The 14019-nt window shown below is 33.6% G+C and overlaps 1 long non-coding RNA gene across 1 annotated transcript; it reads right to left on the reverse strand.

Annotated features, from left to right (window-relative positions):
* Positions 1-1509: 1509 nt before the first annotated feature.
* LOC105962720 (uncharacterized) lies at positions 1510-3015 on the reverse strand. The gene is made up of 3 exons (XR_001173240.2): positions 2886-3015; positions 2219-2520; positions 1510-2126 (listed from the first exon to the last, which is right to left on the reverse strand). It is a non-coding gene; the product is annotated as an uncharacterized LOC105962720 (long non-coding RNA).
* Between the last annotated feature and the right edge of the window lie 11004 nt (positions 3016-14019).

A 14019-nucleotide genomic window follows, 5' to 3' on the forward strand; every position in this document is an offset into this window, starting at 1 on the left:
TTCGTAGTGTAATTTTATTTTATGCAAATAATACATATACCCGGCAATGATGACCTCGATTCCCTACAAAAGTCCCGATGACTCATTTGGCCCAGGTGGAGATTGTTGGAAATGGGCCCAAATGAGTTTTATATTCTGACCCCAATTCTCAAACCACCTTGAAGCCCATCCTCCATGGAGTAAGCCCATCACTTAAAAGTCCAGTCCAATGTGAGAGCTTCTTTAATCTAGGTCATTGATTTGGTGGATTAATCTTGACCGTTGATAGAAGGTATAAAAAAGGGGCTGCCAATTTTTCTTTTCTCCAGCAGATTTTTTTCCTAACCCTACCAATAAACACGCCCCTGCTATCTCTATCTCTCTTTTCTGTTCCGATTTTCTCGTCAGAAATCAAGACCGGATCTTCGGTTTTTTCTCCGGATTTCTAGTAAATCGTGGCTTTATAGTCTGCTTCTTTTGGTGAGAGTTGTAACGTGAAAATCTTGCTGATATCTGTCCAAATAATTCGTAGGGTTACTCTCAAAACTTCTACCTTGCTTTGTTATCTGGGTTGTGGGTTTATTCTGTGTGAACGAGAGTTTTTTGGTCAGATCTGTTTTTTCTTCGTGAGTTGAGTGGTTCGTTGGGTTAAAGGGAATTTGTGCTGGAGAACGTGGCTAAGTGAAACGAGGGCTTTATTCCGGTGGATGTTCGGAGGCAGTCAAGTGGGTCTTGGACGTGGACTATCGGGAATTCAAGGACTGAGTCGGAACGAGTCTCCATCTTCACTGATTTGTGTATTAAATCAGTCCGGTTAGATTTAATATTAGTTATAATATTTTGTAATTTTTATTTCTGATATTGTCTCTTAATTCATTAGAAAATCTGTATTCCCTAAACCCCATTCTCATAGGTATTTATTTGCTATTGAATAATTATTATTTGGTCTGTAATAATTATTGAGTTCAACGTGTACCCAACAATGTGATAAAAAAATATTTACGAGGTTGCAAGAGGCATATCAAAAGGATGTTGAAAAAACATTTAGCATTCTTCAATCTCGATTTGAGTTCATAACAGGACCTTATCGATTATGGCATAATGCCCAAATTGGTGATGTTATGAAATGTTGTATAATTCTTCATAATATGATCGTGTAAGACAAATGCAATCAAGAAGGTGACGATTTTGTCGAGGACCCATCAATGTACATGGCAGTGCAGCAACCTGTTGCGCTTAGTCGAGACCCGGTAACCATTGCATAATATTTAAGCAACCGTGTCAGGCAGAGATACAACTCACTATTTTATGCTCTTAGATGACCTTGTCGAGCATGTCTGGAAAGAGTAACGAGATGGAAACTTGAATGTTTAAATTTTATCGTTGTAATCATATTATAAGATGGTTATTTATTGCTTTGTTTTGTTCCTTGAATTTTAAGTGATATTTGGGTCAATCATATTAATTTGTTTTGATTGTTTATAAACTCAATATTTTAAATTATATATACAAAATTTACCATCAATATTAATAACTACATTACTAGAAATTCAGTACCAATTGAAAATAACGACATTTAAGATAATCAACGATAACAAGAAAAATAAATTATTAAAATAATATCAAGATACTTAATCTAATGGTGGCATTTCGGGGTGATAAGCATCATCGTCAAAATTCAATGAATGAGATGACCTTTTTGAAATAATTGCCTTTTGTTGTTCAATCAACCATGCTTTCCTCTCTGGAGTTTAAACTGATGACCTGCTCGTCATCATAATTTTGAAATCTGTTTTAATCTCAAATTTTTATTGGTAATCCCTCATTACTTTTGCCATTGAATGAGCTTGTCTCATGGTATCATTTACAATGTATTTGTCCTTTTGCTTTCTAGCCATCTTGTGCCCCATCAGTCTTACATTGGTGTTTGGTGATTGTGCTACATTTTGTGTCTCGGGCATCGAATCCCCTCCATCTTCACTCGGGCTAGAAAAAAGACGTGAACTTGAACTCTTATTTGCACTTTGTGAGAACTGAACTTCAATGATACACCTCCATTCTTTACTATCTTGTAAAATTGTCCAACAATGATCCAAGTTGATTTTTTTTTGCTCAGTGCTAACGTATAAGAGTCTTGCATCATCCATCTATGAAATTTTAAAATTAGCAAATAATTAATATAATAAAATATCAAATAATATATAAAATAGCATAACAGAGCATAGTAAATAAAACTCACATTGTCGATTGAACTTGCTCCGCTTCTTGGCCTCAAATTTATTTGAGCAAAACATTCAGCAAATCTTGTACCACTTTGACTGATTTTCGTCTAGTGAGATTTAAGACTTTTTGATATTCTCTTTTCACCTCCAACAAGAACGACCTCATAAAATTTATCTTAGATTCAATTTGACATTGTCCTCGTTGAGTGATTTTTTCCAATAAGTGGATCTTCACTAATTGCAATATAAACTCGACATAAAGCTATATCCTCGGGTGAAAAATTACGACCCCTTGAACTTCCTTCAGTATCCTCTATTCCTATAAAAAAATTTAATGGTAACAAATAAGAAGGAAAATATTAACACAATTATAGGTTGGAATATATTAAGAAATAAATATAATATAATTTTAAATATAAAATAAACTCTTCTAAAACCTAAAAGAAAAAAAAAATTAAACTAAAATAATAATTAAAAACTTAAATAGGAAAAGTCCATCACCACCCACATAACCCACCCAACGCTCTCTGCTCTCTGCAAAACTAAACTAAACTAAACCTAATTAATCACAAACAACCCATTCACCAAAACCCAAATAGATGCAGTTTATCCCACCGCCACCCCCAACCTTCGCGCATCGATTTATTGGAAGAAGAAAATAAAACAGAGCTAAAAAATTCTAACCCTAACCGGCGGTACATTGTTCATCCCATATACTGTCATCCAACTTCAACAACACACCCTCTCCCTCAATAATTATCTGCAAGCCATTGTCACACACCAAAAAAAAAAAAAAGATTTAACTCACATAAATTGAAGAATGTTTGGATGAAAGTATTGAAATTGAAGAAGTGAATCAAGAAGATAAAGCTCACTCAGGTATTTTTTTTAATTCAAAAATTTATTGATTGATTTATGGATTTCAGAATTATGGAGCCCTTTGATGTTGGACCCACGAAATTGAAGGGATTCAAATGAAATTACATGTTTAGGAAAGAATTGAAAATTTTGTGAATGTCTCTAAATTTACAAACCCACTAGAATCGTTGTTGTTGTTTTTTGTTTTTTTTTTTGTTTTTTTTTTTAATTTTATTTACACAATTTCTATAATTTGCAGCCCAATGGAGTTTGGAGCCTTCATCGGGGATGCCCTTATATTTATTGTTGGGCTAAAAAGGCCTATCCGCAATCCATGGATCCGCCTACCCGAAGCCCATTTCAAATTAGTCTAATTAATATAAATTGGTGTGGTCGAACCATTGCAAATCAAGTTATTCAAATCGAAATGGTGCACAACAGAAGTGGGGGTGTACATTTTGCTCAAAGGGACACTAATTTTTAAATCTTATAAATTGACTCTTTTTTTCCCATAATTCTTCACTTACAATCCGAAAGCCATTTCTTTCTTCTTCATTTATGACCTATTATTTCCAGATTCTCTCGAAAAGTTCCTAGACAAAGTACACTTCGTCGTACTTGAAATTTGTAGGGCTCCTATTGCAAATGTTGCCATTGTATCTTGGGAAATTTCTCCAGGATAAAGACAGTTCGCCTCGGCAAATTCATTCAAAGCAAATTTTCGACAACAAAACTAATTCAACTCTATTACGTATCAGATCCAAACCAAAGTAACACAAGCGGTAAGGCAAAGATATTGCAAAGTCAATTTCTCTACCATAATAATACCTTTATACAGAAGCTAAATATGTATGAGTTACACTTGTACGTTATCACATATTTGCCAGAACTTTTCAGCTAATAACAAATTTTGCTACACAAAAAAGATATTTTCAATTGTACCCCCACAATAAGATTTAGTCCTATCCAAGAAGTCATTTTGTCAGTTGATATAAGGGCGAGGCAAACCTGTACACATGCAAAAAAGAAGCTAAAAAACACATAAATGAATATCTGGTGGGCTAGTATATTAATTTTGCTTACAAAAATATTGTGGAGAATAATTTCAATTTGGTCCCTTTTCTTTCTCAAAATATGCAAGTTTTGGTCCCTTTTCGGATGTCACTTCAAATTGTCGTGGGCCAGTATATTTAATTTATTTATGAAAATGTTTTAGAGAATAGTTTGGAAAAAAGTTTGATCATAATATGAGATGATAATAATATGAGAGATAAATTAATGTTTTCTTCCCAAAATAAAATTTAAATTTAAAAAGTTCAACAATTTATTCTAGGAAGAACAATTTTTTTTTTTGGGTTTTGGTGCATAAGTCCCTGACTAACCATCTTTATTATTTTAGGTTTAGAGGTTATATATCTTTCGTCAATAAACTCATCCCTTTAATATTTATTATAAATAAATGAAATATAAATGTATATCACAAAATTAAGCCAACACTCAATTCTTAATTGTAACCTCAATTTAATCAATTTTGACCACAAAATCAGATTTTGACTTTTTTTTTTGAAAATTATTTTTTTGCCGCCGGTTTCCGGTGTTTACCTGGTCTGTATTTTCCCAAAAATACAACAATTTAGGTTTAGAGGTTATATATCTTTCGCCAATAAACCCATCCCTTTAATATTTATTATAAATAAAGGAAAAATAAATGTATATCACAAAATTATGCCAACCATTTACACTCAATTCTTAATTGTAACCTCAATTTAATCAATTTTTTTTACCACAAAATCCAATTTTGACTTTTTTTTTTGAAAATTATTTTTTTGCCGCCGGTTTCAGGTGTTTACCTGGTCTGTATTTTCCCTTTAATACAGTACAATTAGAGCCAACGACAATATTATTATTTTTTTGGTGTTTTTTTTTTGATTTGTTGACAAGTCAACGTAATTATATTAATGCCGTTGACAGTAAAATGACTATAAACACAATAATATTATTGTCAACCACATTAATATTATTATTTTTTTTGATTTTTTATTTTGTTTGAGTTGTTGATTGAGTAACGCGATAATCCAAAATAATTCAAAAAAGTCAACCCGAAGACTGACGGCAAAAAAATCATGAAGAGAAAGAAAAAATCGAAAAAGTCAACGCTAGTCAACGCTAGAAAAAGAGTCAACGGCGGCGACGGAGGAAATTGTACTCAAAATTGTGTTTTGGGTCCAAATTGAATAATTTGTGAAATTTGATGTCAAATTGAGGTTAAATTAAATTAAATGATGAAATTGGAGCATATTAAAATGTGAGGGCTATTTTAGTCTTTTATAAACCTCTTAAGAATGTGTTGACGTTTTTTGTAAAAGAGTTTTTTGTGTGAGCCTCTTTATGATTAAGTTCCATTAGTGGGCTTATTTGTAAAGTGTTCTTAATGTATATAGTATATACTTAATTAACTACATTTAATGTGATATATATTAATTAATTAATTTAATTATCGGTAATGTTTTTTTTCTTTTTAATTGTTGCACCAAAAGGCGAAATCCCTCGTCCTCAGGGCCCCCATCTCTTGGCCCGACAATTCAACCGCTATTTTTTTTGTTAGTAAAATTCTTAGCCATCATTATTAATCTCTCACGATTATGTTTTGCGACAAATTTCAGACTATAGGAAGAAGGGCAAATGGCAAATACACCCATCACAAGGGCACTTAATTAAAAGAGGGACATCCAACTTTTTTGTCTTTCAAATAAATCCAGCCCATTCAAACTTATTTGTAAATAAGGAAGATCCCTTTATATATACCAAAATTACCCCCAATTCATTGAAACCTATTTCAATTCCAATTTCATGATTTACATCCCAATTTAGCTCAATTTCATCAATTAACCAATTTTAACCCTAATTTCAATTTTGACCCCAATTTTGACCCGCCACCACCGGAGACCGCCGGTCGCCGCCGTTGACCTGCGTTGACTTTTTTTTTTTTTTTTTTGAAAAACTTTTTTTTCCCGAAATTTTTATTCCGGCCGGTCAACTGCCGTTGACCGCCAGGTCTCCGGTGTAAATTTTTTTTTTTTTATAATTTTGTTTTTTCTTAAAAATAATATTTTAATTAATATTACTGTCTTGGCTGCTAAATTACTGTCTCCGGCAGTTATTTAACTGTCGGAGACAGTAATTTAACTGTTAATTGATTTTTTTTTATTTTTTTTTTCTTCAAAAATATTTTAATTAATATTACTGTCTTTGCCAATAAATTACTGTCTCCAGCAGTTATTTAACTGTCGGAGAGAGTAATTTAACTGTTAATTGACTTTTTTTAAAAGAAATATTTTAATTAATATTACTGTATTCGTTGCTAAATTACTGTCTCCAGCAGTTATTTAACTGTCGGAGACAGTAATTTAACTGTTAATTGACTTTTTTTTTTTTGAAAATTTTTTTTTCTTAAAAAAAAATTATTTTAATTAATATTACTGCATTGGCTGCTAAATTACTGTCTCCAACAGTAATTTAACTGTCTTAGACAATAATATTACTGTTCGGGAAAATAATATTCATAATATTACTGTCCCAAACAGTAATATTAGTGTCTGAGACAGTAATTTAGTAGCCAAGCCAGTAATATTAATTAAAATATTTTTTTCTAAGAAAAAGAAAAAAAAAAAAGTCAACGCCGGAGACCGGCCGGAAAAAAATTTCAGGAAAAAAAAAATTTCAAAAAAAAAAAAAAAGTCAACGCCGGAATCTGGCCGGAAAAAAAAATTCAGAAAAAAAATTATTTTCTGAAAAAAAAAAAATTTTTTGGGGGGTTAATGTGATATATTTGTTTAAATCCGGGGTCAATGTGTAATTTTAAGGAAGTTAGAGCATAATGGATGAAATTGATAAGAATTATATTATGAAGGGTATTTTAGACTAAAGAAATGGGGATGAGTTTAATTGAGAGACTGTTTTTTTTTTTTTGGACCAAATTGCATTTAAGTCCCATGTGATGGACCTTTTTGCCATTCGCCCTAGGAAGAATAAGATCTGAGAAGGAGAGAAATAGTACGTAATAGAAACTCCCATTAATTTATGGGTTCATTAGCATTGAATATATATAGAGAAATATTACAAGGTAATAGAGTTTAACTAGGTAACTAAATCATAACTAATCTAGGTAACTGAATCATACTAGAATCTTAATATTACAAGAGATCTATAATATCAAATAATATAATATACTCTAACACGCCCCCGCATTCAAAACGTGACGACCGGACAAACACTTGCTAACACGTTCCTGCAGTCGGAACGAATAAACTCCAAACGTGAAGACTGGACAAAAATCCCCAAAACACAACAGTAGAGAAATTCTCTCTGAAAATATCTGCCAAATTGATAGAAGGAAGATATAACAGGGAGAGAAAATAAATTGCTTTTGCATAAGTTTTTTTTTTTTTTGTGTGAATCTGGAGAGAGAAGAATGATATTCACGATAAAAAAAGAGAGATTTGAGAGAGGGGAGAAGTATAATTAAAAGAAGGATAGAGAAAAAAGAGAGAAAATAAATTGTTTTTTTTTTTTGTGTGTGAATCGGGAGAGAGAAGATATGAGAGGGGGAAGAATAGAGATTAAAGACAGAGAAAAAATAGATTAACCGACTAAGAAGAAGAAGAAAAAAATGTCGGAAAGAAAAAAAGAATATATGTTACCACCATCGGGGAGGGAGGCAATTGGGGTGGTGTTCATGGAAAAGATAGAAAAAAGAAAAAAAAAATAGAGAGAAGAGTACCAGCATCCGGTGGGAGAAAATTGGGGTATGTAGTGGTCATGTCTATGATGCCATGTTAGAATTGAGAAGAGGGGCATGTGGAGGAGTTTGATGGTCGCCGACAATGGAGTTCGGCGGCAAAACCTAGGCTCTGATACAATTTAGGAAGAATAGAATTGGAAAATGAGAGAAATAGTACGTAACAGAAACCTCCATTAACTTATGAGTTGGTTAGCATTGAATATATATAGAAAAAGATTACAAGGTAATAGAGTTTAACTAGTTAACTAAATCATAACTAAACTAATCTAAGTAACTGAATCATATATACTAGAATCTTAATAATACAAGAGATCTATAATATCAAATAATATAATATACTCTAACACAGACAACTCAGTTCTCGATCTTGACTCGGCTTCAAGTTGCTCATGATATATAAATCTCTATAAATTAATACGGTTGGGATCATCAAAATTTCATTAATTTAGCGAAATATTAACTTCCATAAATTAATAACTTATTAATTTATAAAATTACTTTTAATATTATTTTCGATAAATGCATTTCTTTTACGTGTATATTATTCATTGCACCATTAGTACAATGCACTATATAGCTCAATTCACGAACGAAAGCTCTTAAAGCAGCAATAATATAGAACGACTATATGTTCAGTTATGAGAAAACTATATCGAAAGTTATAACCGTGTTAAGAAAAGTAATGGACACGATTAATGGTAATGTGAACTTCAACAAGAAACAAACGACAATTAAATTATATTGTATTAAGCTTTCATAGTTCTACAAAATATGTTTTGTACCATGTAGTTTAAGAATTATTTTTATGTATTATTAATTTATATATTATATGGGGCTTCTTAAAATTTTCGAATGTGTATTATCTTATAAATTTAGCGAATTATTAATTTAGCACGTTGTCCCCAAGTCGGGACCGGAGAAATTTATTATTTAAACGAGGTTACTAATTTATCGAGGTTCGGCCGTATATATGTTGTTGGTTGTAATACCTACACGCAAGTGCACTATTGTACAAGTAATATACTGGACTAAAAGTTCGAATATCGATCCCACAGAGAATATTTAACTATTTAATTCTAGACGCTAAATTCTACCAATTGTGATCAAGCCCACCCTACACAATCCAAAGAGGATTAATAAACTAAATTAAACTAAACTAATTCAAGCAAATTAAAAAGACAAGAGCACAAAAGCAATTATAAACGAAGATTAAATCAAAAAAAGCAAGCTTAGGATTTTATGCTTCCCCCTATGTGATTACTACTCCCCCAATTCCTTCAATTATGCAAGTAATTAACCCGGGTTATTAACATGAGATGCTAAATTAATCATAACCCGCTTCCGCGTGTATTACGATTATAATACTCTAAATCCAATTACTGTATTTCTACGCAATTAATTCTAGAATACATCATTAAGCACGTGGCTACCTAAGAGATTAACTATATTCCTATGTTAATACCACAAAGGCTCTTCTACCACAGTTCTAATTATTAACCCGATCTTCCGATTCATGGATTTACAATAACATAAAAGCACATAAAATGGCCAGTTTCATGAACTTAATAAAACTAGTAGAAGAAATAATTCAGAATTAAAACTTGCATAAAATCATAAAATTGGGTTCATAAATCCCACATAGGGTTCAAAATAAAATCCTAGAAATAAGAAAATTAGCTACTCGTGATTAAAGTAAAAACACAATAATAATTCATGAAAAGATAAATTATGCTTGTAATCTTCGAATTCTTCGTCTTCATTATTGTTTCGTTGCTCTTGAAATTGCGTCAAAGATGGGTCCTTAATTGTGTGCTTGACTTGGTCTTATATAGGGTGGAAAACATTGGAAGAAGGCAGTTTCCTTGTGCAATTAAAATACATTTAGTGCGCCTCTTTTTAATCTCGGACGGCCGTCCCGAATTTTGTACTAAACCTCGGACGGTCGTCTGGGCTATAAATCTTGAGATTTTTTATTTCTTCACTTTTTGCTCATATTTTCTCCAAAATTGCAGTTTTTAGCCCCATACTTTTCCAATTCTTCAATTTGTACCTAAAATACAATAAATCAACATTTTAAGCACCAATTTTCATTAAAACACACCAAAAGCTCTAATTAAAAAGGTACAATTAAGTGTAAAAATATACACTTAACACACACCCAAACTTGAACTTTTGCTTGTCCTCAAGTAAAATCTATCAATAAGCAAATAACTTAACTACTACATCTCATTACATAGATCAATGATCAACTTCACGTTTTCAGAACTTATAATTATAATGACAATTCTTAGGCATCCGCAAGCTGAAAATTCAACAACACTTAGTCACTCACCATTGCCAAAAACCACAAGTCATACAATTGCTTCAAGCATCCAATATTTGCAAATTAAAGATAGAAAGAATTTATGCTTACATGCATATGTTTGACTCCAAATACTCACCAAATTATTCTACTCTACTAATATCGAACATTAAGCTATTGGGATCATTGGGGCTTTTTGGCTTTCAATTGTTAGATTTTTTGGTTCAAGATAGGAAATATGGGTATATGTGGCTACTCTTCTCCTTTCGATCTTCTCATTGTTGAATAAAGAGTTGCACTAAGCAAGATGCTTATATTCTTTTCTTGAATCGAGGTATTTTTTGCCGAGATTTGAAGATTTGGCTTTTTGGAATAGCTTATTCACCTCTAAGGACTTATTATCCTACTCGATTCTCAAGAGTTCAAAAGTCTCCACTTTTGCTCTTGAGGTATGGTTCGAGTTTTTATTCAAATATTTGCGCATGTCCTCCTTTTCCCTTCTAGTTAGTTCTCTTCTTCTTTCTTTTTCTCTTTCTTTCTTTCTTTTTTTCTTTTTTCTCTTTTTTTTTTTTTGAGAAGAAGAAGAGAAACGTAACAAATTTTCAACCAAACTCCAAGGGATAATTTATCAAGAAATCACCATTTAATCTACCCACTTTATTTTGGCTAAAAGAAAGAACACCGTTTCTTCAAGGCACAATCAAGGTTCTAGGGAAAATTTCAATAAAAGGTCGGCTTGAAAGTTTCAAATGGTACAAAGAAGGCTCAAATCATATCCCAAATCACTCAATGACTCAATACTTCACTTTGCAAACTCCTAAGGTGAGATCTAAAACCGTACATCACATGATATAGCATAAATTAACTCCATGTGTAAAAAACAAAATTTTCAACAAAAGCAACACATAATTCATGATTCTCAACAACGACTTGCTCCTAAATTACTTTGAATCAAAATCTCAACAAAATATAAGTATAGCTACAACAAAGCAAGTAATATCATCATCAAACATTGGCCATCTTTCATCATCAAAATTCATTAATGCATTCAACTCTAACATTTTTTTTAAAGAAAACAATAAATAAACGAAAACGACTAAAACGAAAAAGAAAATCCTAAAGCATGGTCAGGGGGTCCAGACGGCCGTCCGAAATTGCAAGCAAAAACCTAGACGGCCGTCGGGGAAACATAAAGAAAAAATCAGCAGCATAGCATGTGGGACGGCCGTCCGAAAATTGCCTTAATTTTCAGACGGCCGTCTGAAATCCAGTAAGGGGAGAATAAATTTCGGAAGGCCGTTCAAAATTTAGTACAAACACCGGGACGGCCGTCCGAATTAAATATTGGGTGTATTAAATAGGAAAAATCAGATTTTCTCCCCCATTATTTCCCAAACCCTTCTCCTTCCTTCTCTCAAATCCCCACACACACTTTTCGATTTTTTTCGAATTTCTCTTCTAAAATTCATAAATTTCACACACATATTTCGATCACACATTCTTGAACTCTTTTATTTGTTGATATTGACAGGGAGGCTAGAGAATCGAACCAAATTCTCCAAAATCTACTTATTCAAGACACGCCCACAAGGTATTCGACAATTTGCTCCAACCAAATTTGCAGTTCGATTCTCAACCAATTCTCACCGAAGCTATTCCAAAAGCTCTTCCAACTATGTTGTCCAACAAAATAGGCCGCACGAGCGAAGCATCATCTTCCAAAGGGAAGGGAAAAGGCAAGAAATGTGCCACCAAAACGACGATCCCCCACCCCGAAAAGGAAGCCTTTATGTCGAAGGCGCCGCGGCTCTATTCGATAAACAAGCCAATAAAATCGTCATCAGGGAACGAGCTTTGACAATCACCTTACCACACTTCGCCGACCTTAATCAAGAAATTATGAGACGAGGGTGGCAAAGGTTATGTGAACCGGAGCCGATTTACAACATCTCGATCGTGCGACAGTTTTATGCGAACACGTTGGTACTCAAGCCTCCACGAGATTCCACAAGTGTGGTAAGCAAAATCTATGTTGATTGGGAGACGGACGATATAAATCAATATTACGGACTCCCGTATTTGGGTCAAAGTTGGCGAGAGATGAGAAACGAAGTCACCAAAGAGCAAATTGGTGAAGCGTTGAATGATGGGGATCCAACGTGGATAGAATACCCGAACAAGGGGACGTATGAGCTCAGTTGGAAAAGCATCAATTATGAAGGCAAGACATGGTTGACGTTCATTTGCGTCAACGTAATCCCGACTACTTCGTTTAGTCGGATCAACCACGAACGGTGTGCGCTCGCCTATTACATTATCACGGGTAAGCCAGTCGACATCGGGACCATTATGTACGATCAATTATGGCTGACCATGCACGACAATTTAAAGGGAATATTGTTCCCCAGCCTCGTCACGGGATTGTGCAAAAGAAAGAAGGTCCCCAAGCTGCCAAACGATATCGAACTCACCATCCGGAACCGACTTTGCGGCCTCGTAATTCAAAGAAGCAACCCATAACGAGCCACAAGCCTTGGCCGACATTGCAGCACCTCCTCAAGCCCGAAATGACCCCGAAGCCTCAAGCTCTCGTGCCGATCGACGATTCCGAAAGAAGATGGAGCGCGAGATGATACTTACGAGGAACCGGTTGACAACTGTCGAGCATAAAGTCAATACGGTGGAGGCACTTCAACGATGGTCGAGCAAAATGCTACAAGCTATTGTCCAACACATGGGATGCGGGATGCCCGATTGTATCGAGTCGGCACCCATTCTTGAGCCGGTACCCGAGCTTTCCGATGATGAAGAGCGTGAGAGAGCTAGGGAGGAGCACCCCGATCCAATCGACTACGATTAGCCAGATGTTTTCTATCCTTCAACTTTGTGCTAATTTTGTTGAGGGCAACGAAAATTTTAAGTTTGGGGGTGGTAAACATGTTTTTTTGCTTATTTGCTTTAGTTTGCATGCATTAGGTTTTTATTTATTTATTTTTATTGCTTTTATCGTTTTTCTGGAATAATAAAAAAAAAGTAAAAAAAAAAATCTTAAAGCATGCAATCTAAAACATATAAAGCACATAAAAAATGTTTTTCCACCCCCAAACTTAAAATTTACATTATCCTCAATGTAATTAAAACAAAGTTTAAGGATATAATACACCTTGATTAGTCGAAACGTCCTCCACGTGTTGCACTCCTCCATCTCTTCCTCTTTCAAGCAAACTTTTTTTTTTTCAGCTTTTTCTGAAACATCTCGATGGTTATGTTTTTTTTAAATTGCGGTGGCATGTCCTAAATTGCTTCCACCAGGCCTGTAAATAAGATCATTTAAATAATATAATAATAATAATAATAATAATAATATATATATATATAATATGTTTTTAAATTAAATTAATTATTGCATATTGTTCAATCTTTTCCATCATTCAAATAAAAATTTAATTTTAATTCAAATATGCACTGTATTTATTCTTTTATTAGCAATGAGGTTTAATCTATTGATAAATATATATCTACATGACATAATATATCACGAAAAAAACGGGGCCGCTGCCCCCGAATCCCTGTAGCATTTTATTATTTTGCCCCGGGCCTCCAAATATACCGGGATCCTTTTTAACTAGTAAACTTTTTGGGTTTTTTTTTTTCTTTCTTTGAAGTAGATGATTCCAATTTTCAGAATTCAGAGTTTCCCTGCACTCTTTCTTGAAATTTATTTTTCAAATACGTTCTCCCTCTCTATCTATCGCTTATTCTCTCTATCTCTCTTTCTCTCATCTCTCTATCTCTCTTTTTCTCCAGTAGAAGCATGAAGGCCGTCGCCGGCGGTGGCGGCAGGAACCAGGGGCAGT

This window comes from Erythranthe guttata, chromosome 6, assembly GCF_056151865.1.
Source record: "Erythranthe guttata isolate IM_541 chromosome 6, IM_541, whole genome shotgun sequence".
Lineage (NCBI taxonomy): Eukaryota > Viridiplantae > Streptophyta > Magnoliopsida > Lamiales > Phrymaceae > Erythranthe > Erythranthe guttata.